Raw genomic sequence first — 26,660 nt, 5'->3', positions numbered from 1 at the left:
GCTGCAGCGGTAAAGTGTACACTCCTGGGGTTGTGTTAAGCTCCTACAGTGAGGTGTCAAAAGTCACTGGGTGGCGATATGCTCGTATACAGTTAAGGGTGGTATCGCGTACACGAGACACGAGGTGTAAAAGGGCAGTCCATTGGCAGTGCTGTTTGTGGTAGATTCATTTATGTGTTTGTCTTTTTTTTTGTTTGTCTGTTGTCGATGTATTATGCTCGCAGTAAAAGGTAGTAACAACGCGACAAAATTTTCTCTGATAGTGCGGTTAAAAGAATTACTGTGTATTGCGCGTATGAAGAGTCTTGGGAGAGACGGCTGGATATTTTTAGCAACTATTCATACATGAGATTGCAGGTTCGAGTGCTGTTGTCCACGTCTCTTCCCATACACGTCGCATTCAATCTGAAACAATTCTGTTATTTCAATACTTCCAAAAATACTAACAAAGGTCGTGACGCTCACCTTCGTTCTCATGAAATAATAACGGTTTACTGTGTCTCTTGTACAATTCTCCACATAACATCAAAAGAATCGAACAGAAAACTCTAGTTACCCTTAGTTACGACTAAACCACAGAGAGAGTAATATTCCGAGTCCACGACATAATTATCATAGAGTCTCTCAGATAACGTCTTTGCCACTTAGCTTTCTCACAGTCGATTCAGTACATTACATATTTATTACACTACAACATTGCTTGCGGTTTCGCCTGTGTCTACAGTAAATTTTCGTTGCGCGTGTCGATAGTCGTTTGTTTGTTTCGAAAGCTAGCGGTCGCTCGTGGGCAGTGGTCAGTCAGACAGCACCCGCCAGCCGAGACACGGCGGGAACAGGGTAGTAACCGATTTTGCAACATTTTACCAGTTCCTAATTAGTAGCAAGTTACGTTGTTTTATCTCTGTGCTTTAGTAGTTCCGTTTTTGAATCTCTGAGTGTTGATTTAATATTTAATAAATACGTGTTTTAGTTTATATCGGATAGTAATCGTTTTTGTGACATCTTTACAAGTTCCCAACCAGGAACGTATTATTAAGTTTCACCTGTATGCTTTGTTAGTTTAGTTTTTGAATCTCTGTGTTTTAATCTGATTCATTAGACACAGTTCTTGCCTTTTCGTCAGTTTCTTAACACGTGTCGATTGTCGTTTGTTTGTCTGTGTAGTGTACTCTTCCAGGGTCATTAGTACGAATAGGGACTGCGAGCGCTGTGTGCGGACGCGAGCTGCGTTGGCGACACTTCGCTCTCAGCTCCAGGCTGTGTTGGCTTTGGTTACGCAGCTTGAGACTGCAGTGGATGGGCACCACTGTTGTGGAACGGCCGTGGGGATCCAACGGATGGGCAGCATGACTCACGAGTCCGCCAATAGGTCTGCACCGGTGGCCAGCCCAGTTGCTGTTCGCACTGACGTTGACCCCTCACCTGTGGTCGAGTGGGAGGTCGCGCCGGAGCGTGGCTCACTGCAAAAGACTTCACGTGAGTCCAAACATAAGGCCTCCCCGGTTAGTCTGACAATCAGGTTCTAGGTGCTGCCGGTTCTTAGCAGTGTCCCTCAGCCAGATGCCATCGCCTGTCCTGTTCCAGAGGAAACCTCTCAGCCTGGAAGATCCAGGCAATCACAGAGGGCGGGACTAATGGTAGCTGGGAGCTCAGACGTTAGGCGCGTTATGGGGTCACTTAAGGACATGGCTGCCAAGCAGGGGAAGTAACCCAGTGTGTACTCCCTGATGGAGTCATTCCAGGCGTGGAACGGGTCCTTCCGGATGCCATGAAGAGCACAGGGTGTAGCCTACTGCAGGTGCTGGCTCATGTCGGTGTGTATCGCTTTGGCTCGGAAGAGATTCTCTCTGGTTTCGAGCGGCCATCCGAAATAATAAAGACTGCCAGCCTCGCTTGCGAGATGGAAGCAGAGCTCACTATTTGCAGCACAGTCGACAGGGCCGATTGCAGACCTCTTGCTACAGAGCTTAGTAAAGGGACTGAATCAGAGGCTCAGACGGTGTAGGCTGCAGAAATTTCGACTTGGGCTATAAGGTAGTGGGGTTTCGCATTCCACTAAAAAGGCAAGGAGTCCATTACGCGCAGTAGGAAGCGACGTGGAAATTGGTGCTGTGTGGCGTGGACTCGGCGGTTTTTTTAGGTGAGAGGGTCTCAGGAAAACACAATAAGGACTTCAGTTTCAAAGAGTGCAGCTAGAACACAGGTTGGACGTAGATCTAGGAACTATCGGTAAAACTTTTGTAAATTGTTGCAGCTGTGTTGGGAAAGCACCAGAGCTCCAAGCGTTGATAGAAAGCACTGATTCTCAAGTCGTTATACGCACTGAAAGCTGGCTATAGACGGAGGACTTTTGCTAAGAACCTAACGGTGTTCAGAAAGACAAGCTAAGTAGAGTTGGCGGCGGCGTGTTTGTTGCTTTTAGAAGTAGTTTATCTTGTAACGAAATTGAAGTTGATAGTTCTTGGCAACTGGAATAAAACAATTGCTGAAAGCCACGATCATTCCACTTTCCAATTATAACAAATGGCTTTTTACACAACTACTACATCAGTGTCTCCAAATCTGTAGACGTAACTGTAGCGAACAGTCAAGACAATACAACTCTGAAGCGCTGATGCATGCATCAGAGAAACGAGGACAACGTAACATCGCGTACAGCCAACACTACCCGGACTAGAAGGCTTTGGTACAGCCCGGCCGCGAGGTTAGCACGGTTCCAGAGTTCGTCGGAAGTGAGGCAGGTTCCCGCGTGACCGGCCCCCACCCCTGCAGTTTCCACAACATTTCCTTCCGATCCGCGGACGGCCGCCTTAAGTGGGGGCCGGTCCTCGCCCGCCGTCAGCTCTGCCACGCCCAAGGCTGTCAGGCGAAGCGATTTCATCCAGTGTGCGCTGCGGGTCGGCAAGTCGACTGGCTGACTCACTCCCAAAGACGTCGATGGAAGCAGTGTTCACCAGAGAAATAAGCTCAGCGGATAAAATACACTCCTGGAAATTGAAATAAGAACACCGTGAATTCATTGTCCCAGGAAGGGGAACTTTATTGACACACTCCTGGGGTCAGATACATCACATGATCACACTGACAGAACCACAGGCACATAGACACAGGCAACAGAGCATGCACAATGTCGGCACTAGTACAGTGTATATCCACCTTTCGCAGCAATGCAGGCTGCTATTCTCCCATGGAGACGATCGTAGAGACGCTGGATGTAGTCCTGTGGAACGGCTTGCCAAGCCATTTCCACCTGGCGCCTCAGTTGGACCAGCGTTCGTGCTGGACGTGCAGACCGCGTGAGACGACGCTTCATCCAGTCCCAAACATGCTCAATGGGGGACAGATCCGGAGATCTTGCTGGCCAGGGTAGTTGACTTACACCTTCTAGAGCACGTTGGGTGGCACGGGATACATGCGGACGTGCATTGTCCTGTTGGAACAGCAAGTTCCCTTGCCGGTCTAGGAATGGTAGAACGATGGGTTCGATGACGGTTTGGATGTACCGTGCACTATTCAGTGTCCCCTCGACGATCACCAGTGGTGTACGGCCAGTGTAGGAGATCGCTCCCCACACCATGATGCCGGGTGTTGGCCCTGTGTGCCTCGGTCGTATGCAGTCCTGATTGTGGCGCTCACCTGCACGGCGCCAAACACGCATACGACCATCATTGGCACCAAGGCAGAAGCGACTCTCATCGCTGAAGACGACACGTCTCCATTCGTCCCTCCATTCACGCCTGTCGCGACACCACTGGAGGCGGGCTGCACGATGTTGGGGCGTGAGCGGAAGACGGCCTAACGGTGTGCGGGACCGTAGCCCAGCTTCATGGAGACGGTTGCGAATGGTCCTCGCCGATACCCCAGGAGCAACAGTGTCCCTAATTTGCTGGGAAGTGGCGGTGCGGTCCCCTACGGCACTGCGTAGGATCCTACGGTCTTGGCGTGCATCCGTGCGTCGCTGCGGTCCGGTCCCAGGTCGACGGGCACGTGCACCTTCCGCCGACCACTGGCGACAACATCGATGTACTGTGGAGACCTCACGCCCCACGTGTTGGGCAATTCGGCGGTACGTCCACCCGGCCTCCCGCATGCCCACTATACGCCCTCGCTCAAAGTCCGTCAACTGCACATACGGTTCACGTCCACGCTGTCGCGGCATGCTACCAGTGTTAAAGACTGCGATGGAGCTCCGTATGCCACGGCAAACTGGCTGACACTGACGGCGGCGGTGCACAAATGCTGCGCAGCTAGCGCCATTCGACGGCCAACACCGCGGTTCCTGGTGTGTCCGCTGTGCCGTGCGTGTGATCATTGCTTGTACAGCCCTCTCGCAGTGTCCGGAGCAAGTATGGTGGGTCTGACACACCGGTGTCAATGTGTTCTTTTTTCCATTTCCAGAAGTGTATTAGTCATCTACGTAACAGAGTGTACTGGTCGCTGTCGAGTGCTGTGACGAGATGGAACTACAGTCGTCCAGCCACAACTGTGGGTTCTCTGATTGCCCTGAAAGAAGGCTCATCATACTAAAACACATGAACCATTAGTTGTTATTAAATAAATTAATAAAAGATTTACATAACTTTGGTTGGTTGGTTGGTTGATTTGGGGGAGGGGACCAAACAGCGAGGTCATCGGTCCCATCAGATTACGGAAGTATGGGTGAGGAAGTCGGCCATGCCCTTTCAAAGGAGCCAACCCGGCATTTACCTGAAGCTATTTAGGGGAATCACGGGACGTGGGCCGGGTGTGGGTTTGAACTGTCGTCCTCCCGAATGTGAGTCCAGTGTGCAAACAACCCTGCCACCTCGCTCGGTTACTTAACTTTGACACAGATGTTTGTCACAGGGTTGCTTGATAAGTTACAACTGTAATTGACTATTAAAGCATCACTTGCTGCACAGATAACAAAATGTTCTCTGCAGTAGAATGTTCCACATTTAAATGAACCAGTCCATCAGAAACTTTAACCGTCACATTGATCCTACATCAAGAAGCTGACTACTTCAGATGAGGTCAGGGTTCTTGTTAGCTCGACACTATACTGACGTCTGTGTGAGGGCGCTGTTGCTCCTGAAAAGGAGGCGTCGTCTTCTGGAGCGCTTCACGAGCATCGTTGCGGATTTCCAATGAGCCCATGCCAATGGCTGTGGTATCTATTCGCGATGCCAACTGAAAAGTAACAGCCCATTAAGACCTATTTAAAACGAACATTTCCAGTATACTTCAGGATCGCACGTGTAAACAAAATATGTAACTCGCCTAGCAAAATTTATAACTGAAAAAATAACTGTTTAATCTATTTCAGTTCAAAGTGTAGAATCTCTGTAAATGAAGGGAATAATTCCCACGAAGGGAGTCTCTAGTAATTAATAAAAAATATAAATGTATTATTGTAATTTCTTATTTGAGAGTTTAATCTCTAATGAAATAACAGACATGTACTAGTATCATAGTGTACTTACTGTCCTGAGCAGACATACGTTTATATATGTATTTTCAGTTTTTACATGTAAATTTTAATTGTTAATTAATCAAAAAAATGATTTTAAACAATTTGGTGATCGGTAAGAAATTATAAATAGTGACTGACATGTTGGCAGAGTCTGTCAGCTTGGTTTTGGATTTTAGACAGAAAGCATGTAGCTTGTTGTGCATGATTTATTTCATTATTGTAAGTATATTACAACTTGTTTCACATTTGTCAAGATGCTTTTAATTAATCTGAGATTATAATAAATTTTCAGCGGAAACAACGAACAGGATTAATTATTTTAAAAAATGGTTCAAATGGCTCTGAGCACTATGGGACTTAACATCTGAGGTCATCAGTTCCCTAGAACTTAGAACTACTTAAACCTAACTAACCTAAGGACATCACTCACATCCATGCCCGAGTCAGGATTCGAATCTGCGACCGGAGCGGTCGCGCGGTTCCAGACTGAAGCGCCTAGAACCGCTTGGCAACACCGGCCGGCCTTAATTATTTAAAAAATAACTTTATATATATATATATTTTTTATGCTGCGACAGATTGCCAGATACCATGAGTAAAACAACTCCTAAGAATGTTATACAACTCTGACGTGGTAACGCGATCTCCGTATGAAGTCACACAAAATGCGGACACGTCTTTTCTGGAAAGAATTATCCTCGATGACAAGACAGGGTGCTACCAGTACGAACTTACAACAAAACGACAAAATGCAGAAGGTTACATGAAAGGTAAACATTTAGACGATGTAACAGTCATTCAAGTCAATGTGTCGTGCGAGTTGAACAACATTCACAGAAGGACTTTTCCGACACTTCACATGCCGTATGAATGTTTTGTGTGTTGTACTTAAGTGGGGGAAGAGAATGTAGAACACCTGATGCACTAAAACCACAATCATAATGTTTCTCTATTTCTTTTTTTATTAATCTAGTCTGGAAACTCTTTTGAACGTATGAGGAAGGACGATCTTTGAAATCAGCATAGAAACGAGCTGTCGTGTTCGGACGTGGCCATGGCCAGGCAGCTGGTCATTTTGGCGGCGTGCCTACGCGGACTGTCCAACGTACCTACATGTACATCTACATCCACATCCATACTCCGCAAGCCACCTGACGGTGTGTGGCGGAGGGTACTCTGAGTACCTCTATCGGTTCTCCCTGCTATTCCAGTCTCGTATTGTTCGTGGAAAGAAGGATTGTCGGTATGCCTCTGTGTGGGCTCTAATCTCTCTGATTTTATCGTCGTGGTCTCTTCGCGAGATATACGTAGGAGGGAGCAATATACTGCTTCACTCCTGGGTGAAGGTACGTTCTCGAAACTTCAACAAAAGCCCGTACCGAGCTACTGAGCGTCTCTCCTGCAGAGTCTTCCACTGGAGTTTATCTATCATCTCCGTAACGCTTTCGCGGTTACTAAATGATCCTGTAACGAAGCGCGCTGCTCTCCGTTGGATCTTCTCTATCTCTTCTATCAACCCTATCTGGTACGAATCCCACACTGTTGAGCAGTATTCAAGGAGTGGGCGAATAGGCGTACTGTAACCTACTTTCTTTGTTCTCGGATTGCATTTCCTTAGGATCCTTCCAATGAATCTCAGTCTGGCATCTGCTTTACCGACGATCAACTTTATATGATCATTCAATTTTAAATCACTCCTAATGCGTACACCCAGATAATTTATGGAATTAACAGCTTCCAGTTGCTGACCTGCTATATTGTAGCTAAATAATATGGGATCTTTCTTTCTATGTATTCGCAGCACATTACACTTGTCTACATTGAGATTCAATTGCCATTCCCTGCACTATGCGTCAATTCGCAGCAGATCCTCCTGCATTTCAGTACAATTTTCCATTGTTACAGCCTCTCGATATACCACAGCATCACCCGCAAAAAGCCTCAGTGAACTTCCGATGTCATCCACAAGGTCATTTATGTATATTGTGAACAGCAACGGTCCTACGACACTCCCCTGCGGCACACCTGAAATCACTCTTATTTCGGAAGACTTCTCTCCATTGAGAATGACATGCTGCGTTCTGTTATCTAGGAACTCTTCAATCCAATCACACAATTGGTCTGATAGTCCATATGCACTTACTTTGTTCATTAAACGACTGTGGGGAACTGTATCGAACGCCTTGCGAAAGTCGAGAAACACGGCATCTTCCTGGGAACCCGTGTCTATGGCCCTCCGAGTGTCGTGGACGAATAGCGCGAGCTGGGTGTCACACGATCTTTTTCGAAACCCATGCTGATTCCTACAGAGTAGATTCCTAGTCTCCAGAAAAGTAATTATACTCGAACCTAGAAAGAATGGTGTAATAACCGCAGCTACGTAACATGCTGTAAGAATACAAGCCGTAAAAATATTCTATCTGACGGGGACTTTAGACAAATGTCTTGCCTCCTCAATTATAATCAGTTTCATACGAAACAGATCTTGCCGCCGACAACGAATGCAAGTACAGACATTGCGGATGGAACTGCATCCAATGGATATTTGGAGTCGGGTGCCTTTTAAATGTCACGGCCCAGAGAGGCGAGTAAAATTACAAAAGTTACATGGCTCCAGTGGTCCAAACAAAACAGAAACTTTACAGTAGCTGATCGGAGCACTGCACAGTAGTCCAACGACTCGCAATTTCACTTCTTTTCAAATGAGGCAAAGCCACGAGAGGCGTTTAATCTACTATGTGCGGTGGGAATAACTCAGACTGAAGGTAAACGGAAATGAGCGTTTGGCGTCATTGGCCGGGAGACCCCTTACGATGTAGGTCCGGCCGCCTTGGTGCAGGTCTTATTACATTCGACGCCACAGTGGGCGACCTGCGCGCCGGATGGGGATGAAATGATGATGAAGACAACACAACACCCAGTTCTTGAGCGCAGAAAATCTCCGACCTAGCCGGGAATCGAACTCGGGCGAGTAGGACAGCAATCTCTCACGCTGACCACTCAGCTAACAGCGGACAGACAGAAGGTGATCCTGTGTTGGCGGTGTTTCGTTCCCTCACTTCAGTTCACTCATTCAGATTACAAGGATTTTCGGTGACCCAATGTGTGCTTTCTTCTACATCTTCGCGAGGAGTATGTCTTGTACACTCCAGTCGTCCAAATGACAACAGTCGTTTTCATCAGGTGGCACGCATACGTCCGTGGTTCGACAAATATTCAGGCATCCTTTCGTTCCTCGAATCGCCCGCTAAATCACTTGATCTTAAACCCACACGAATTTTCTGGAACTACTCTGCTCTGCAAAAATTAAGGATGGACAGATAATTTAACCACTCGGCGGAAATCAATGAAAGAGCTTGTGGGTGATGTTGCCTGAGGACTGCTAGCCACGCACAGAAACGTGGATGTCAGCGTGAGATCAGCGTAACTATTCCGCCACGGCCGGCCGAAGTGGCCGAGCGGTTCTAGGCGCTACAGTCTGGAACCGCGCGACCGCTACTGTCGCAGGTTCGAATCCTGCCTCGGGCATGGATGTGAGTGATGTCCTTAGGTTAGTTAGGTTTAAGTAGTTCTAAGTTCTATGGGACTGATGACCTCAGAAGTTAAGTCCCATGGTGCTCAGAGCCATTTGAACCATATTCTACCAAACGGAACTGGTTCCGCAACACGAGGCAGTTGAAGGAACAGAGAAAAGAGAGACTGTATCAATCAGCGAGTAGTTACCGTGCACTGTGGCTGTGTTCTTCAGTACAACTTGGCCCGCAGACAAAATTTGAAAGACTTGACGGGGAGGGAGGGGGGGGGGGGGAGTCATAAGGAAACTGAAAAAAGGACTAAGTGTGACGAGTGTGGCCAAGGAATTACCGAGCGAGGTGGCGCAGTGGTTAGCACAATGGACTCGCATTCGGGAGGACGACGGTTCAATCCCGCGTCCGGCCATCCTGATTTAGGTTTTCCGTGATTTCCCTAAATCGCTCCAGGCAAATGCCGGGATGGTTCCTTTGAAAGGGCACGGCCGAGTTCCTTCCCCGTCCTTCCCTAAACCGATAAGACCGATGACCTCGCAGTTTGGTCTATTCCCTCAAAACAGCCTAGCCCAGCCAAGGAGTTACATACATAAATATTGCTTACAGCATTGTTTCACGTGCATGGGGAGCGTTCCGAACCTCGGGCACTGCATTCCGAAAGAGATGAGATGGTCAACTACAGTAGCATATGACCGCTACATTGAACAACAGGCAACACGGGACCCACGTCAAACAGCGAGCGAAATTGCAACCACATTTAGCAGGAGTGCAAGGCACGCAATCTCACGTTCCTCAATGGCACGGAAACTGCATGGGGGTGCTCTCTTTGCTGGATGACCAGTACGTTGTGTTCCGCTCACACCCCCACATCGTCGGCACAATTTGCGATGATGCCAAGAGAAAAAGTGACTGGACTAACGAGAAACGATGTCGCAGGCTATTCTCGAATGAGAGCAGATTCAGTCTGAGTAGTGATTCTCGACGTACCCCACCTGTGGAAGGGTGAGAACTCGTAATCTACCCAGGAACATTGTCGAACGTAGTCATTTGGTGGTCCACATATAATGATGCGGGAGGCATAACGTTTTTCGGGCGAAGTGACTTTGAACACGCTACACTCATTCCTCAGCATTATTGTGACGCTGTACTCATTGGCCATGTGCGTCTTTCCAAGGGCATTTTTAAGGATGACAAATGCACGACCACATCGATCAGGGCAGGTGAAGGAGCTCTCGGAACGATGTAAGGTGGCTGTAATTTCGCAACTTACAAGCGCGCATCTACATACTTTGCCGTGATTTAAAACCGGAATTAGGTATCATTTGATAGGTTGTACATCATATACAGGGTGAGCCACCTAACATTACCGCTGGATATATTTCGTAAACCACATCAAATACTGACGAATCGATTCCACAGACCGAACGTGACGAGAGGGGCTAGTGCAATTGGTTAATACAAACCATAAAAAAATGCACGGAAGTATGTTTTTTAACACAAACCTACGTTCTTTTAAATGGAACCCAGTTAGTTTTGTTAGCACATCTGAACATATAAACAAATACGTAATCAGTGCCGTTTGTTGCATTGTAAAATGTTAATTACATCCGTAGATATTGTAACCTAAAGTTGACGCTTGAGTACCACTCCTCCGCTGTTCGATCGTGTGTATCGGAGAGCGCCGAATTATGTAGGGGTCCAAAGGTAACGCTGATGGACCTTAGATACAGAAGAGACTGGAACAGCACATTACGTCCACATGCTACCACCTTTTTATTGGTCTTTTTCACTGACGCACATGTACATTACCATGAGGGGTGAGGTACACGTACACATGTGGTTTCCGTTTTCAATTACGGAGTGGAATAGAGTGTGTCCCGACATGTCAGGCCAATAGATGTTCAATGTGGTGGCCATCATTTGCTGCACACAATTGCAATCTCTGGCGTAATGAATGTCGCACACGCCGCAGTACATCGTGTAATGTCGCTGCAGGCTGCCACAATACGTTGTTTCATATCTTCTGGGGTTGTAGGCACATCACGGTACACATTCTCCTTTAACGTACCCCACAGAAAGAAGTCCAGAGGTGTAAGATCAGGAGAACGGGCCGGCCAATTTATGGGTCCTCCACGTCCTATGAAACGCCCGTCGAATATCCTGTCCAGGGTCAGCCTAGTGTTAATTGCGGAATGTGCAGGTGCACCATCATGCTGATACCATATACGTCGACGCGTTTCCAGTGGGACATTTTCGAGCAACATTGGCAGATCATTCTGTAGAAACGCGATGTATGTTGCAGCTGTTTGGGCCCATGCAATGAAGTGAGGGCGAATGAGGTGGTCGCCAATGATTCCGCACCATACATTTACAGTCCACGGTCGCTGTCGCTTTACCTGTCTGAGCCAGCGAGGATTGTCCACGGACCAGTAATGCATGTTCCGTAGATTCACTGCCCCGTGGTTTGTGAATCCCGCTTCATCGGTAAACAGGTAGAGCTGCTACGCATTCTCTGTTAATGCCCCTTGACAGAATTGCACCCTATGATTAAAGTCATCACCATGTAATTGCTCATGTAGCGACACATTAAACGGGTGAAAGCGGTGACGATGCAGTATGCGCATGACACTACTTTGACTCAGTCCACCGGCTCTCGCAATGTCCCGTGTACTCATGTGTGGGTTCATGGCAACAGCAGCTAACACACCAACTGCACCCGCTTCTCCTGTGACGGGCCTGTTACGGGCCCGTTTGCGTGCTACGACCATACCTGTTGCATGCAGTTGGCGGTAGATGTTTTGCAATGTGCGGCACGTTGGATGCTCTCTGTCCGGGTATCGTTCTGCATACACCCTGCAGGCTTCAGCTGCATTTCTCAAAAAATGGTTCAAATGGCTCTGAGCACTATGGGACTTAACATCTGTGGTCATCAGTCCCCTAGAACTTAGAACTACTTAAACCTAACCAACCTAAGGACATCACACACATCCATGCCCGAGGCAGGATTCGAACCTGCGGCCGTAGCAGTCGCGCGGTTGCATTTCGTCGACACTCGCCATAGATGAGTATCATCTCCGCCTTTTCAGAGTTCGAATACACCATGGTCACAGTTCTTACAACACTACATTATCACAGACGTCTGGTAACACGGTGTACTACAGTTGGTCTGCGTGCGGAGACGAATGCAGAATAACAATAGCAGCAAGCGCTGCATGCGGACACTGCGGCAGCTAGACCAAACCACAACAGTGCACTACAGCCACACTCGTAAACACGGTTGTCATCGTAAACATGTCCCTGCAGATGCTGCTCGCCGACCGTGGCCCGTGTTTGTTACAACACGCAACTGAACGTCGGAGGTTTCAAGCGTCAACTTTAGGTTACAATATCTCCGGATGTAATTAACATTTTACAGTGCAACAAACGGCACTGATTACGTATTTGTTTATATGTTCAGATGTGCTAACAAAACTAACTGGGTTCCATTTTAAAAAACGTAGGTTTGTGTTAAAAAACATACTGCCGTGCATTTTTGTATGGTTTGTATTAAACAATTACACTAGCCCCTCTCCTCACGTTCGGTCTGTGGAATCGGTTCGTCAGTAGTTGATGTGGTTTAGAAATATATCCAGCGGTAACGTTAGGTGACTCACCCTATATATGAATATTTAAAGAGGACTGATATCGTCACTTATACCTTGTAAATACACTCCTGGAAATGGAAAAAAGAACACATTGACACCGGTGTGTCAGACCCACCATACTTGCTCCGGACACTGCGAGAGGGCTGTACAAGCAATGATCACACGCACGGCACAGCGGACACACCAGGAACCGCGGTGTTGGCCGTCGAATGGCGCTAGCTGCGCAGCATTTGTGCACCGCCGCCGTCAGTGTCAGCCAGTTTGCCGTGGCATACGGAGCTCCATCGCAGTCTTTAACACTGGTAGCATGCCGCGACAGCGTGGACGTGAACCGTATGTGCAGTTGACGGACTTTGAGCGAGGGCGTATAGTGGGCATGCGGGAGGCCGGGTGGACGTACCGCCGAATTGCTCAACACGTGGGGCGTGAGGTCTCCACAGTACATCGATGATGTCGCCAGTGGTCGGCGGAAGGTGCACGTGCCCGTCGACCTGGGACCGGACCGCAGCGACGCACGGATGCACGCCAAGACCGTAGGATCCTACGCAGTGCCGTAGGGGACCGCACCGCCACTTCCCAGCAAATTAGGGACACTGTTGCTCCTGGGGTATCGGCGAGGACCATTCGCAACCGTCTCCATGAAGCTGGGCTACGGTCCCGCACACCGTTAGGCCGTCTTCCGCTCACGCCCCAACATCGTGCAGCCCGCCTCCAGTGGTGTCGCGACAGGCGTGAATGGAGGGACGAATGCAGACGTGTCGTCTTCAGCGATGAGAGTCGCTTCTGCCTTGGTGCCAATGATGGTCGTATGCGTGTTTGGCGCCGTGCAGGTGAGCGCCACAATCAGGACTGCATACGACCGAGGCACACAGGGCCAACACCCGGCATCATGGTGTGGGGAGCGATCTCCTACACTGGCCGTACACCACTGGTGATCGTCGAGGGGACACTGAATAGTGCACGGTACATCCAAACCGTCATCGAACCCATCGTTCTACCATTCCTAGACCGGCAAGGGAACTTGCTGTTCCAACAGGACAATGCACGTCCGCATGCATCCCGTGCCACCCAACGTGCTCTAGAAGGTGTAAGTCAACTACCCTGGCCAGCAAGATCTCCAGATCTATCCCCCATTGAGCATGTTTGGGACTGGATGAAGCGTCGTCTCACGCGGTCTGCACGTCCAGCACGAACGCTGGTCCAGCTGAGGCGCCAGGTGGAAATGGCATGGCAAGCCGTTCCACAGGACTACATCCAGCATCTCTACGATCGTCTCCATGGGAGAATAGCAGCCTGCATTGCTGCGAAAGGTGGATATACACTGTACTAGTGCCGACATTGTGCATGCTCTGTTGCCTGTGTCTATGTGCCTGTGGTTCTGTCAGTGTGATGTATCTGACCCCAGGAATGTGTCAATAAAGTTTCCCCTTCCTGGGACAATGAATTCACGGTGTTCTTATTTCAATTTCCAGGAGTGTAGTTGTTAACGCTTATTGCATGAAAGGTGACGGAGTGTCTTTGTAATCAAAACTGTGTAATGAATGACTGCCTATACTATTAGAGGTTGGAACTCCAGTGGAAATGAAACGGCAGGCGTAACTCAGACGCTGAGTGGAAAAGCCCATACAGTCGTGTTGGTCCTGCTTAACACAGGAAGCAGCACTAACCGAATAGTCGGGGCACCTGAGCGCTGAAGCACAATAGAGTGGCGGCTGGCTGGTTTTGTAGCTAGGCCGCAAGGGTAACCGGAAACTCTGAAATTCTTGGACGCACCAGAGAGGAACAAGGAAATGTTACTTCGGAAATCACACAGGCTGGGCTATTTCCGAGGATTTTTACTCTGAGATGCGAGCCATTGTATGAATTTAGAATGGGGGGAGGGATTTCCTCGCCAACTTTCCGCGCTGGACGACAAAAGACTAAAATATGGTTGGTCGGCGTTCGGAAGGATCTGTAGAGAGGGAGAATATTCCGTGGTTTCGAGAACACGATTCGCTTTCTGCAGTTACGAGGGAGGGGAGCCGAGCTTAGCTGAGAATCCAGCTGTGGAGAGAAAGAGGTCTTCCGTTTTGAGCGCCCATGTCTTACAGTCGCTCAGTCTCAGCTTAGTTGGTACAGACCGAATTGCTGTCTTTGCTCTCAGAAGATTTTATAGTTAGAACGGTTAGACACTGCACTGTTGCGAGTTTATTCGATTCTGCATTTCGCCTCCAGATTGGGAGTCGTCGTTGAGTTTGCAGTGTTCAGTGACTGAGAGCACTTCTTCTGCCTATACTCACGTTCAGACCTTATCTGAACCCTGTCCTTGAGGCTGGGAGTTCGCGTTTCTCGTCTGTAAAACACAGAAAGGAGAAGACAGTATTAGATGATACTAGTCAGAGGACCGTCTTATGCTGTCCTAGTGTTTGAATGAGTTTATATATATATATAGGGTGTTTATGCAGCAGTTTGAAATAATAATTACAAAAGCTGCTAACAGATGGCGCTCTAAGCTGTACAGCTCATATCAGCATACAGAAGTGAAATAACCGTATGAAAACAATCTTTGCAAACAATCACATCACAATGTTTTCAAAACGTTCACCATTGGCACTACAGAGGTGGCGCAAACGAAGAATGAAATTTGCCATCACATTTCGTAGTGTCTCAACCGAAATGAATTCACATGCCACAGAGATCGCCGATTCAAGCTCGTCCAGCGTGGCGTGATGCTTCGGGTAGATCATGTCTTTCACTGTGAACCACAAAAAAAAAGTCACAGGGAATCAAATCCGGCGAATATGGAGGCCAATCCATGCCTGCACCAGTAAATTTGGGATATTCCAAAGCAATGACTCGATTCCCGAAGTATTCCTCAAGAAAGCGAAACACTTGTTCGGTCCGATGTGGTCGGGCTCCATACTGCATAAACCATTCAGTACCTGGTCGATCCTCTAACGCTTGCTGTGTGGCGACAAATTGTTCCAAAAATGCAACGTAATGTGCACCAGTGACCGTTTCTCGAATGAAAAAAAGGCCAATAATGCCTCTGCTGCATACTGCAGCCCACACAGTAACTTTAGGAGAATACAGGGGTTTCGCTTCACACCAATATGGCTTTTCGGAACCCCAAAATCGCCAGTTCTGCTTATTCGCGTATCCATTCAGGTGGAAGTGTGCTTCATCTGTAAACCAGATGGAGCCAACATCAAATCCTTCACTATAAATCATTGTGAGCATCTGATTAGCAAAGGCAACCCTTTGTTGCACAGCTCGTACGGCTATGGCCTGGTGCGTTTGAATTTTGAATGGAAACATGTGTAGGCTCTTTCTCAGTATTTTCTGCGTGCTGGAACGCTTCAAACCAGTCTCAGATGCAATTCTACGGACGGATGACATTGGATTTCGCTGAATAATTCCAGAAACTGTGACAATATTTTCAGGCGTAACTGCGGTTTGCTTGCGGCCAACATGCCCCACTAGATCATCAGTTACGCTGCCTGTTCGTTGAAATTTTGCGAAGAGCGTACGAATGGTTTTCGCATTGGGTCCTTTTGGAACATTAAATCATGCTTGAAATCTTCGCCTTGTTGCCGTAGGAATCTCTTCTAACCTGTGGTACTCTAGCACCAGAAAAACGCGTTGTTCAATGGAGTACATGGTTTTAATCTCTTCCTTCGGTACGCTAACATCCTTTCACGTTTCAATAGTGGAACTGATCGCTCTGTGCTTCGGATCACTATTTATACTAGGCATTACGTATGTCGATTACAGCGCCATCTGTTAGCAGCTTTTGTAACTTTTATTTCAAACTGCTGTATAAACTTCTTACAGCTTTCACAATAAACATACCGTTTACTGCATTCCTCTATCGATCTTTGTTTTCGAGATATTTAATTTTGAAATCAGGGAGTCCTTTTCTGGACGCCCCGTATATATATATATATATATATATATATATATATATATATATATATATATGACTGGAGTTCTTCCGTCCGTCGATGCAGACGTGTACGAGAACCATCACTCCGACGCAATGGACGCAGTACATACGGTGACATTCCTAATTGCTTCAGCGTATTAGGGCTATAAAGCTAAACAGCTGTGAGCACGTAAATTTTACTTCCACTGAAGTTACACACCTCTGTAGATCATCTTTGAAATTAGTGTGTTCTCATGTTTGGTACGTAAGTGATGCCAGTCAGCTCGCCTTATTTATATTAGATCGCGTAGCCCTAACAAGGGAACCTCCCCATCGCACCCCCCTCAGATTTAGTTATAAGTTGGCACAGTGGATAGGCCTTGATAAATTGAACACAGATCAATTGAGAAAACAGGAAGAAGTTGTGTGGAACTGTGAAAAAATAAGCAAAATATACAAACTGAGTAGTCCATGGGCCACATAAGCAACATAATGGACAAAGTGAGCTTACAAGCGCCGTGGTCCCGTGGTAGAGTGAGCAGCTGCTGAACGAGAGGTCCCCTGGTTCAAGTCTTCCCTCGATTGAAAATTTTACTTTCTTTATTTTTGCATAGTTATTATCTGTCCGTTCGTTCATTGACATCTCTGTTCACTGTAATAAGTTTAGTGTCTGTGTTTTGCGACCGCATCGCAAAACCGTGCGATTAGTAGACGAAAGGACGTGCCTCTCCAATGGGAACAGAAAACATTTGATCGCGAGGTCATAGGTCAACCGATTCCTCCACAGGAAAACACATCTGATATATTCTATACGACACTGGTGACGGCAAGTGCGTCACATGACAGGAATACGTTGTCGACCCACCTAACTTGTACACTTGGCGTATGGGTAATAAGATTCTTCTACCTTGCCCGATTTGGGTTTTCTTGTGGATGTGATAATCACTCCCAAAAAAGTGATGAAAACATAAGAGTTTGTCAGATAAACTGAAAATAAAAAATTAAAATATTCACTCGATGGAAGATTTGAACCAAGGACCTTTCGTTTCGCACCTGCTCACGTTACCACGAGACCACGGCGCTCCTGCGTTCCCATTGTCCTTAATGTTGCTTATCTTCCGTTGAACTACTCAGTTTGTGTATTTTGCTTATTCTTTCACAGTTCTACACAACTTCTTCCTGTTTTCTCAATTGATCTGTGTTCAGTTTTTCAAGGCCTATCCACTGTGCCAACTTATAACTAAATCTGAGGGGGGTGCGATGGGGAGGTTCCCTTGTAAGAAGGGGCAGGTTTGGACAATTGATGAAACATATTTGTTAGGAAATCCATTTGTATATCTTTGTGTCCATTGGACATTGATATTTAAACATTCGTAATATATAAAGGGGCTTTAATCCACAATACATGTATAAGCAGAAAGAGCATTTATCATTTGTAGTTACCAGTTCCCTTAATTATTCATTTATGTTGATGTTGTAATTTATATGTTAAAGAGCAAGAAGGAGGAGATATCAGCGTTAAGAGATCCTAAGATCAGCTTCAGGGAGTAGTCAGAGAGGACAAATCTTCATTTTCGTGTTCAATATTTTCCGTTGCGCACATTCATTTTACACCCGCCTAGAGTAGCATCTTGGAACGAGAGCACATTCGGCGAGTGGACTAGCCTATCGTTCCACCGACTCAAATTCCATCGAGCATGTTTGTGACGCGTTGTGGAGAGGCATTGCATCACGTCCGCTTGCACGAACGACCGATCATCCTACAGTTGTCAACCACGCCGGTGGAGGAATAGAATGTCCCTCCGTAAGGACTCCTTGCCAGCGTTGTGGTGCGTGGAAGCAAGTTTCACAGCACGCATAGCCGCCCGTGATCATACACACTATTGAGAACCATGCTCCGGCTTTTGTAACGTCCAAGAGCATCGTAAGTCTTGTGGCATATTTCTTTGTTATCTTCCATACTACACTGCGGCAGTTCTTTCTACGTAATGTCCAAGTTTCATCGAGCTATGTTACTTGGCAGTGACACATCATGTGAAAGCTAGTTGTATGCTCAAATGTTTCTCGCCAGTGTGTATATATGGCTGTAGAAGATTCACGCATAGTGTACTGCGGCCACATTGTTCAACAAGTGCTAACAAAAAAATATATGGGTGCAAACAACTTTGAATCGAAATCCAAAGATTCAATATTGAGTGGCAAAAAAATCTGATGAGAGAGTAGTTGAGATTAATAAAGCGAAGCGTCAAGAGAACAAACATCTAGAGGACTATAGCTTAACAACCGTATCAGCTAACGGCGTAATACACACTGGTTGGCAGGATGATGGCAAAGTAACACCAAAAACTTTGAGGCAGATTATCACTGACGTTGCGCAAAGATCGTCTACAGACAGAGTGCCACAGAGAGATGAAGATGGATAATAACATCAGTGGAATCAAAAGACTGATGGCTATAAGCATGTAGAAAAAGTAATAGTAAAAACTTGTGGCAGACTATCACTGACGTTGCGTTTAGATCGTGTACAGACAGAGTGGCACAAAGAGATAAAGACAGAGGATAACATCAACAGATTCAAAAGACTGATGGCTATAAGCATGTAACAAGTTATTATTCTTACTGGAACACAGAGTATCTATAATTTTCAAGAGGATACAATAAGTTGGATTAAAATTATCAAATGATTCCTTGGTATTTCTGAACTGAAAATCCGTCTTCCTATTCCGCGACGAGCATGGGTAGCATACCTCTCCAGAGCCGTGAGGTAATTCCAGCAGTGTGAAGCCCGCCATATTCTTTAATGTCTCACGAACAATTTTAGCGAACCGTTTGCAGCGGTTATTAGTAATGCTTACGGCTCCCTAATGTGTCTAAATGATTGTATTCGTCCTGCTAAGAGCGTAATTACGTACGCCAGTCTGCAGTACTGTGTAATTTAGAGCTCTTTTAAATAATTGCCCCCTCTTTTTTTAGTTTTCTTCTTTCTAAAATCTGATGGGCTGCCGAAGCGTGAGACAGCTCAATCCAGCAGACTTTAGGACACCATTCCTGCACCCTTACTGACAGCGAATATTTCTAATCTGATTCTTGGGTCTTCACTGTGTAAGGTGTGTGTTTCTAATAAACTGGATCGATCAATTAAATAAAGTACTGAATTATTAACCTGTGCTGTAACATGTGAACCTGTTTGTTCCAGAAATCAAATTGGAGACACTGTCTGACAGGGAATATTTATTGGAATACAGACAAACGCTTAATTAATATATGCAAAATGGAAATGAAATTTGCGTTTACAACTGTTCAAACATGAAACAATAAGTAATTTCTCTCCAAGAAACAGACGAATAATTGGTAAGTGTGTTTGCTTTTGGCTTATAGCCCCAAACAGTGCAAATGAAGATGCTACCTAATGTTTGTACTCACTGAATGTAAACATGAAATAATGCTTTCTTGAACCACCAAGATCAGAACACAACAAAAATTCCTCCCATTATTGCAAACAGAAAGGCCCTCGCTACCATATATTCGACTTTCACACATCGTATTCAAAACTCAGCAATTTTCCGAAGAGCAGGCGACGACATAACTTTCCACATCTGAAACCTAACTTCTTTCAAAGAAACAGCATTTTTTTTCTAATGGTTTGAAATTACAGGAGGTAGTTAAGTTAGTTAATTGTTCGTGCCTCCTCAGAGCATTTTCGTGAAAACGTTGTCTGTAACAAGTATGAACAGTGTAGTGGCACTGCAGGATGTAATTGTTTTGAGCAAAGACAATGAATGGTTTGGATGAAATAATTTAGAGAAAATGCTATAAATATATACATTATTCTCAAAGCAATGCAACAGTGTTACAGAATCCACATGGGTCCTCAAAACAGCAGATACAAATAATATTTTCACACAGAGTAACCAAACCACACAATTTCAATACACAATTTCAGGTAAGATGATAACTCTTTTATAATGTAGAATAGGATAACTTCGAACCTACAGCACGGTGAACTAAAATGATAATCTTCGACCTTACGCTCAGTTTCCGTTTAACGAAAAGTGAGCAATTAATAAGGTTCCATTTCACCACGCAGAATAGCATCGCACTTGTGAACGAGGAGTGATCGCAAGTTAACTGCGTCGATATTTGGAAAGCACTTCTAAAATAACCTATATATTCCACAATATTCGCCACAGCAAATGACTGAAAAGATGACACTCTATTGCGTCATCCATGTAGGAATCTAAACCGACACAAGACAAAGAGAGGCTGCCCCCCTAAATGAAACAGAGCTCAACGAGAATTAGCAACGGAACGGAACAACACATATACTAGAATGGCGACTCAATTCGAACAATGGCACCTCGTGATTCGAAAAGTCTTTCGAACGTTTCTCATTGGCTTATGGCCTAAAGAGAGTTCCAAAGATAAATATGTCAGTGGAGGCACAAAGAAACTGCTTAAGCTGACTATAGCAGCAACACATGAAGAATTGCAAAGACAATTCGCGGTTGAAGAAAAGTAAAAATCGTATTTCTTATATTTTCCGTCTTTCCCTTGGCTGCTTTAAATTCGTGAAGGTATGTGCCACCTACGCAACTAATTGTTGTCAGTTTGCTAATTGCCAAACGCGTTTCGCTTCTTATACTTGGGAAGCATCATCAGTGACGATTTCCATTTAGTGACCAACATATGTTGATCACAAAATATAAAGTGCAAGTGATATATGCAATGTGACAAATGTGGGTGAAAGAACGCCAGAAATCGGCCAGCTGGGATGTGGAAACTAACGAATACATCTCCAGGACCAGACAAATGAGTTAACAGCGCTGGAAATCGCCAATGATAATGCTTTCCAAGTAAAAGAAGCAAAACGCGTATTACAGTAAACAAACTGCCTACAATTAGTTGCGCAGACGGTACATATCTCCAGGAAAAGTAAAAATATTGTGAGCAAAAACTGAAACTCCGAAAGAACAGTTGTCTTTCGATTAGCTTCTCAGTATTAAGTGCAACATATTGCTGTTTCAGTGTAGCTGTGACTGTACTGCAGTTGGATGTATTTTATCTATTTGATACCCGTCTAATATCGTTACCACATCATACACGTATATCACCGTTTTGGTGTGAAACATTGCTTTATCTCGTTGACTGCCAAAAGTATACTAATTCCCTGTTTGTTTGTCTGTTTCAAAGATGGAAAAAAGAGAACCGATTGTTTGTTAATTTATTGGTTTTATGTGGCACTTTTATAAGAGTAAGTTAAAGTTTCCAAAATCATTACCTCTATATATACTGATACATTTGTTTACATTTATGGAATCTATGCGTAGAGGTGCTGAACACTAGTGGATAATAAGACGCAAAATGTCACTGACTGCAGATGAAGCTCTTCTGTGTTGACATAGACCATGAGTCAGATACAACTTCCCTCGACGAATTATCACCGCATCAGTTTGAAAATAATTTTAACAATCTAAACGACAGTAACCATACCGGTACTTCGTGAAAGATTCTGGAGGAGTTCCGAGATTTTGTACAACAAAACTTAGCTCCTTTCTTAAAATTGCAGTTTGTTGTTTCAAGAATTATAAACGCTAACGTAAACGGTAATACTAAATAATCAATGGAGAACCGTTCATTTTCTTCTGTAAAACAAACAAAATAACCCCGACTTTTAATGTAGTACATGAACAGGAGTCAATAAATAAGGTACAATATCCCAAGATTTTGTGTGTACACAATGGTGAAATCACAAAATGAAGAACCATTTTATTGAACTTCTCGAGTAGCTAAGTTAAACAGCTCTTCTTCCCCCAATAATTTCTAATGAGTACAACAAATCACTATTCTCAAATGTTTTCAAAATTGCTCCTTTTGACATTGAGTGGAAATACGCAAAATATGTCAGGAGGTTGATACCTTTGTTTCCAAAATTAGCAGTTATACGAAGATCGAAAGCAGGAACTTAACTGTTTGAGAAGCTCAGTACTATACTTCTTCCAGTTGAAGTTTTCATCAACATGTACGTCCAAAAGTGAGGAGCAATATACCCTACTTTCTGACTTCGCCTCATGTGCTACATCATTTTCTGGCACGACTCTATTTGCTGAACAGATCTAAATTTAGAGCGGTTTTTTAAAAATTTGGGGAGAGTCCATTTTCAGAGAACCACTTAATAATTCTTTGGAAAATATCATTTACTAACTGTTCTGTTGCTTTCTCTGCAGTGGTATTTATTTATTATAACACTAGTACAGTCTGCCAAAAGTACCAATTTTGCTTGTTGAATGTTAAGAGTAGGGTCAGTCACAATTTTGTATAAGACACAGAAGTGGACCCAAAATTGAACCCTGTGCGACTATCTTTGTAATTTTACCCCAGCCACTAAAATTTTCCACCTTTCCGACACTGTCTGAATTATTCTGTTTTTCAAGTATGACACAAACTAACTATGTGTGAAGCCATAAGTTCCGTAAAACTTGATATTCCCGAAGGGAGTATTGTGGTCTGTACAATCTAAGTAAGGCCTTAGAGAGATCACAAAAGATACCAACATGTGATATATTATTATTTAAGGCTTTTACTCGTACTATTTAATGAGTGAATGTTTAAATAGCATTCTCAGTTGGGCAACATTTCTGGAATCAAAACTGTGATATCCTAAGTTAATTTCTTCCATTTAAATGTGCGACTACTCTTGAGTACATTACTTCTTCGAATATTTTGGAAAAAAAGATGTTAGGATAATTCTTTAAGTCTGTCTTGTCACTTTTCTCATGAAGTGGTCTAACAATTGCATATTTTAACCTGTCTGGAGAAACTCCCGGTATCTGTGATGCACTGCATGTATCATTAAGGACATTCCTTATTGAGTTGGAACAATTTTTCAGAATTCTGTCTGAAATATTATCCACCTCACAAGATCTCTTCCTTTTAGAATTTTCAGAAGTGTATTAATTTCAGCTACTACTTCTAATCACTTGAAGTTTTGTGGAATGAGATTTATAATGTGTCCTCTTGCTCCTTCAACTGAACCATTTAATCCTCTGTTTGCTGCTACATTTAGAAAATGATTGATAAAAGTATTTTGAACTTGTGAATTATCGGTTGGATTGCTGTGAGGGAGGAGGCCAGACAGCGAGGTCATCGGTCTCATCGGATTGGGGAAGGACGGGGAAGGAAATCGGTGGTCCCCTTTCAAAGGAACCATCCCGGCATTCGCCTGGAATGATTTAGGGAAATCACGGATAGCCAACATCAGGATGGCCGGACGCGGGATTGAACCGTAGTCCTCCCGAATGCGAGTCCAGTGTGCTAACCACTGCGCCACCTCACTCGGTCTAATTATCAGTCACGACATTGTCAGTTAGTTTAATTGTCATGGAAGCTGGTAGTAACACTTCTCATCGGCGTCAGACGGCGGAACATCAGCGTGTGGGTCAGTTGGAAGGTGTGAAACTGACTCGTCGGGTGAGTTTGAAGATGTGAGAATATCTGGTCTCCAGTGCATGTCGCCGTTTTACACACGCCTGTGGTGCCTGTGTGGATGATGGACAAGGGTGGTGCGCATTGACGAGCGGGTACTAGACGACATATTGTGACCACAATGTGAAGTGAACGTCACGTAGGCGCTTTCGTTTTCTAACGGTATTGTTCATCTTAACCGTACGCGCACATTGCGCTTCACAAAACGAACTATGCGTGCTGCAGTTGTATGCTCGTTTAAGTCTAGCCACAGCACGGTACAGTTTATAGCAATCCTTCACCTTCGGACGGCAAATAGGCTGCGATCATTCACTGCCTATACTGCAACAGGTCGTACCTGAAAGCGTTAACTTAGCAGGCGGCTAGGCGAGTTTCGAACAGCATTGCACACTCCGTTACAGAGCGAAAAATTCATTCTGGACACATCTACCAGGTTGTGGCTAAGCCGTAACTCCACCATATCCTTCTTTACAGGCGTGCTAGAGCCGCAATTCTATCTGGGGAGCTTTAGTGGAGTTTAGAAGGTAAAGCTGTGAGCAGGGGTCGTGAGTCGTGTTCCGTAGTTGAGGTGGTAGAGCTCTTGCTCGCGAAAGGCAAAGGTCCTGTGTTCGAGTCGTCAACCTGCACACAGTTTTAATCTGGCAGGAAGTGTCTAAAAAGTGTCTAGGCACTCTTCAAGCTAAGAAATTTGTTCCCATATATCTTGAAAACCTTCATTGAAATAACCAATGGTATCATAGATTTGAAAACGGTTAATCACGTGTGTGGCCAGATTAAATTCTTAATCACTCTTTTTGCACGAGTAACTTCAAAATAATTGGCTACTTGGTATTGCAATACATCTCAAAAAATACTGGTGTCATACCATCGGTTAGCTAGTTTCTACACAACAGGCACAATTCAGTCTGCTACTGTTGTAACGTAGCAAGTTATTAGGAGATGACATTCATTGCAGTAAGGCAAGCAGCCGTTTGGTACGGTGGCTGCAGGACGGCAATATTTTTTGTCGCTTTGTTCACAGCGCAGCTGACGCCTGCCGTGAGAACTCCATAGCCAACAGTCAGTCAATACGAAGATTCATACCTTCTACGAATCTAAATAATCCATATTAGTTATTATCCGATTTTGTTCAAATTTGGTACACTACCTTTTGTTATAAATGGAATGATACTGTCAAAATTTCAGATTTTTATGTATTATAGTTTTGGATATAAAGGAAATTACCTAAAAATCCTAAAACCTACGCTTGTTTTTTAAAGCCATGTTAGGAACAAATACAGATTGACTAGCATTATCATTTTAAGCCATTAAAAAGTTACCAGTGCATAAAAATGAATTAATTAGAATTTTTTTAAGACTTTAGTCACTGTGCATTACGTAATACAAAAATCGGTCAAAATTATTATTAGGTTATATTTTCTTGTGTGAATGCGTGAAAATGTTAGAGAGTGTATGTGGGGCATACGTTAAAACTTAATGTCATTTTTCATGAAACCTTGTACAAACAGACCATGCGAAAGTTATGGTACAGCCATGATTCAAATGACGTATGTCCGTGTGAGCTTGCTTCTGTATAAAAGCAACCAAAATGAAAGTTAGAGGCGGAAAAGTTTATCAGTTTGGAGAATAATTCGTACTTCGCTTATTTTGCTTAAAGGCAACGGCCTTGCCGCAGTGGATACACCGGTTCCCGTGAGATCACCGAAGTGAAGCGCTGTCGGGCGTGGTTGGGACTTGGATGGGTCACCATCCAGGCCGCCATGCGCTGTCGCCATTTTTCGGGGTGCACTCAGCTTCGTGATGCAAATTGAGGAGCTACTCGACCGAATAGTAGCGGCTTCGTTCAAGAATACCATCATAACGACCGGGAGAGCGGTGTGCTGACCCCACGCCCCTCCTATCCGCATCCTAATTGAGGATGACACGGCGGTCGGATGGTCCCGGTAGGCTACTCGTGGCCTGAAGACGGAGTGCTTTATTTTGATTAAACAATATACTAAAAATTTAAGTTTTAATGACGTTAATTACTATCAGATTATTGACTGAATAAGGCAAGTTTTGCCGCGAGAATGATCTGGAAGGAACACTCTGATTAGACGTTTAGATCAGCCGCCAATCAGAATTAAGCTGTTCGCGCGCGAATATAGTAGCGTGGGCAGTGAGTAGAACGAGATAGTCTCTTGCTAACCGGCCTACGGATAACACCATGTTAGATAGCTCCGTAAAAATACTCTGAAAAATGAAGAAGTAGTGAGTTAATTGCGGCTCGAATGCCTCGTGACTGAAGCAACTGGAGTCACGAACATTTTAATGAAAGTTTGGTGCTTCTAAATTAAATAGTTTGAAAAGTATGAGTGTGTGAACTTTCTGGTCGTAGTAAGAATTCCGCGTGGCATGTTTCGTGCTCTGTACGGAATACTTTGGCGAGCACTTTGAAACGTCCCCTTAGAAAAATTATGAATTACAGTGCTGGAAAACCTCTTCTACGTTATTTGATTTTCAAACAGCTGAGCAAAACTGAACGTACTCAGACAGTTCTCTCTTTACTTATTCTGATCATCACTAAATTGATACAACATTTTTTAGCGCAGCTCAATCTGACTTTCAATAATTCCTACAAAAGAATGGCCCTGACTAACAATAATCTATAC

The 26,660-nt window shown here is 44.8% G+C and overlaps 1 protein-coding gene and 1 pseudogene across 1 annotated transcript in view; both read left to right on the top strand.

The window, feature by feature from the left end:
• Window positions 1-26,660, top strand: part of LOC126485059 (uncharacterized) — a 104,870-nt gene that overhangs the window by 49,301 nt on the left and 28,909 nt on the right. The gene's annotated exons all lie outside the window — the stretch shown is intronic.
• LOC126485391 (5S ribosomal RNA) lies at window positions 25,666-25,783 on the top strand (annotated as a pseudogene).

Source organism: Schistocerca serialis, chromosome 6 (genome assembly GCF_023864345.2).
Source record: "Schistocerca serialis cubense isolate TAMUIC-IGC-003099 chromosome 6, iqSchSeri2.2, whole genome shotgun sequence".
NCBI lineage: Eukaryota > Metazoa > Arthropoda > Insecta > Orthoptera > Acrididae > Schistocerca > Schistocerca serialis.
The sequence above is the reverse complement of the archived record's forward strand: the minus strand, read 5'-3'. Positions and strand labels throughout refer to the sequence as shown.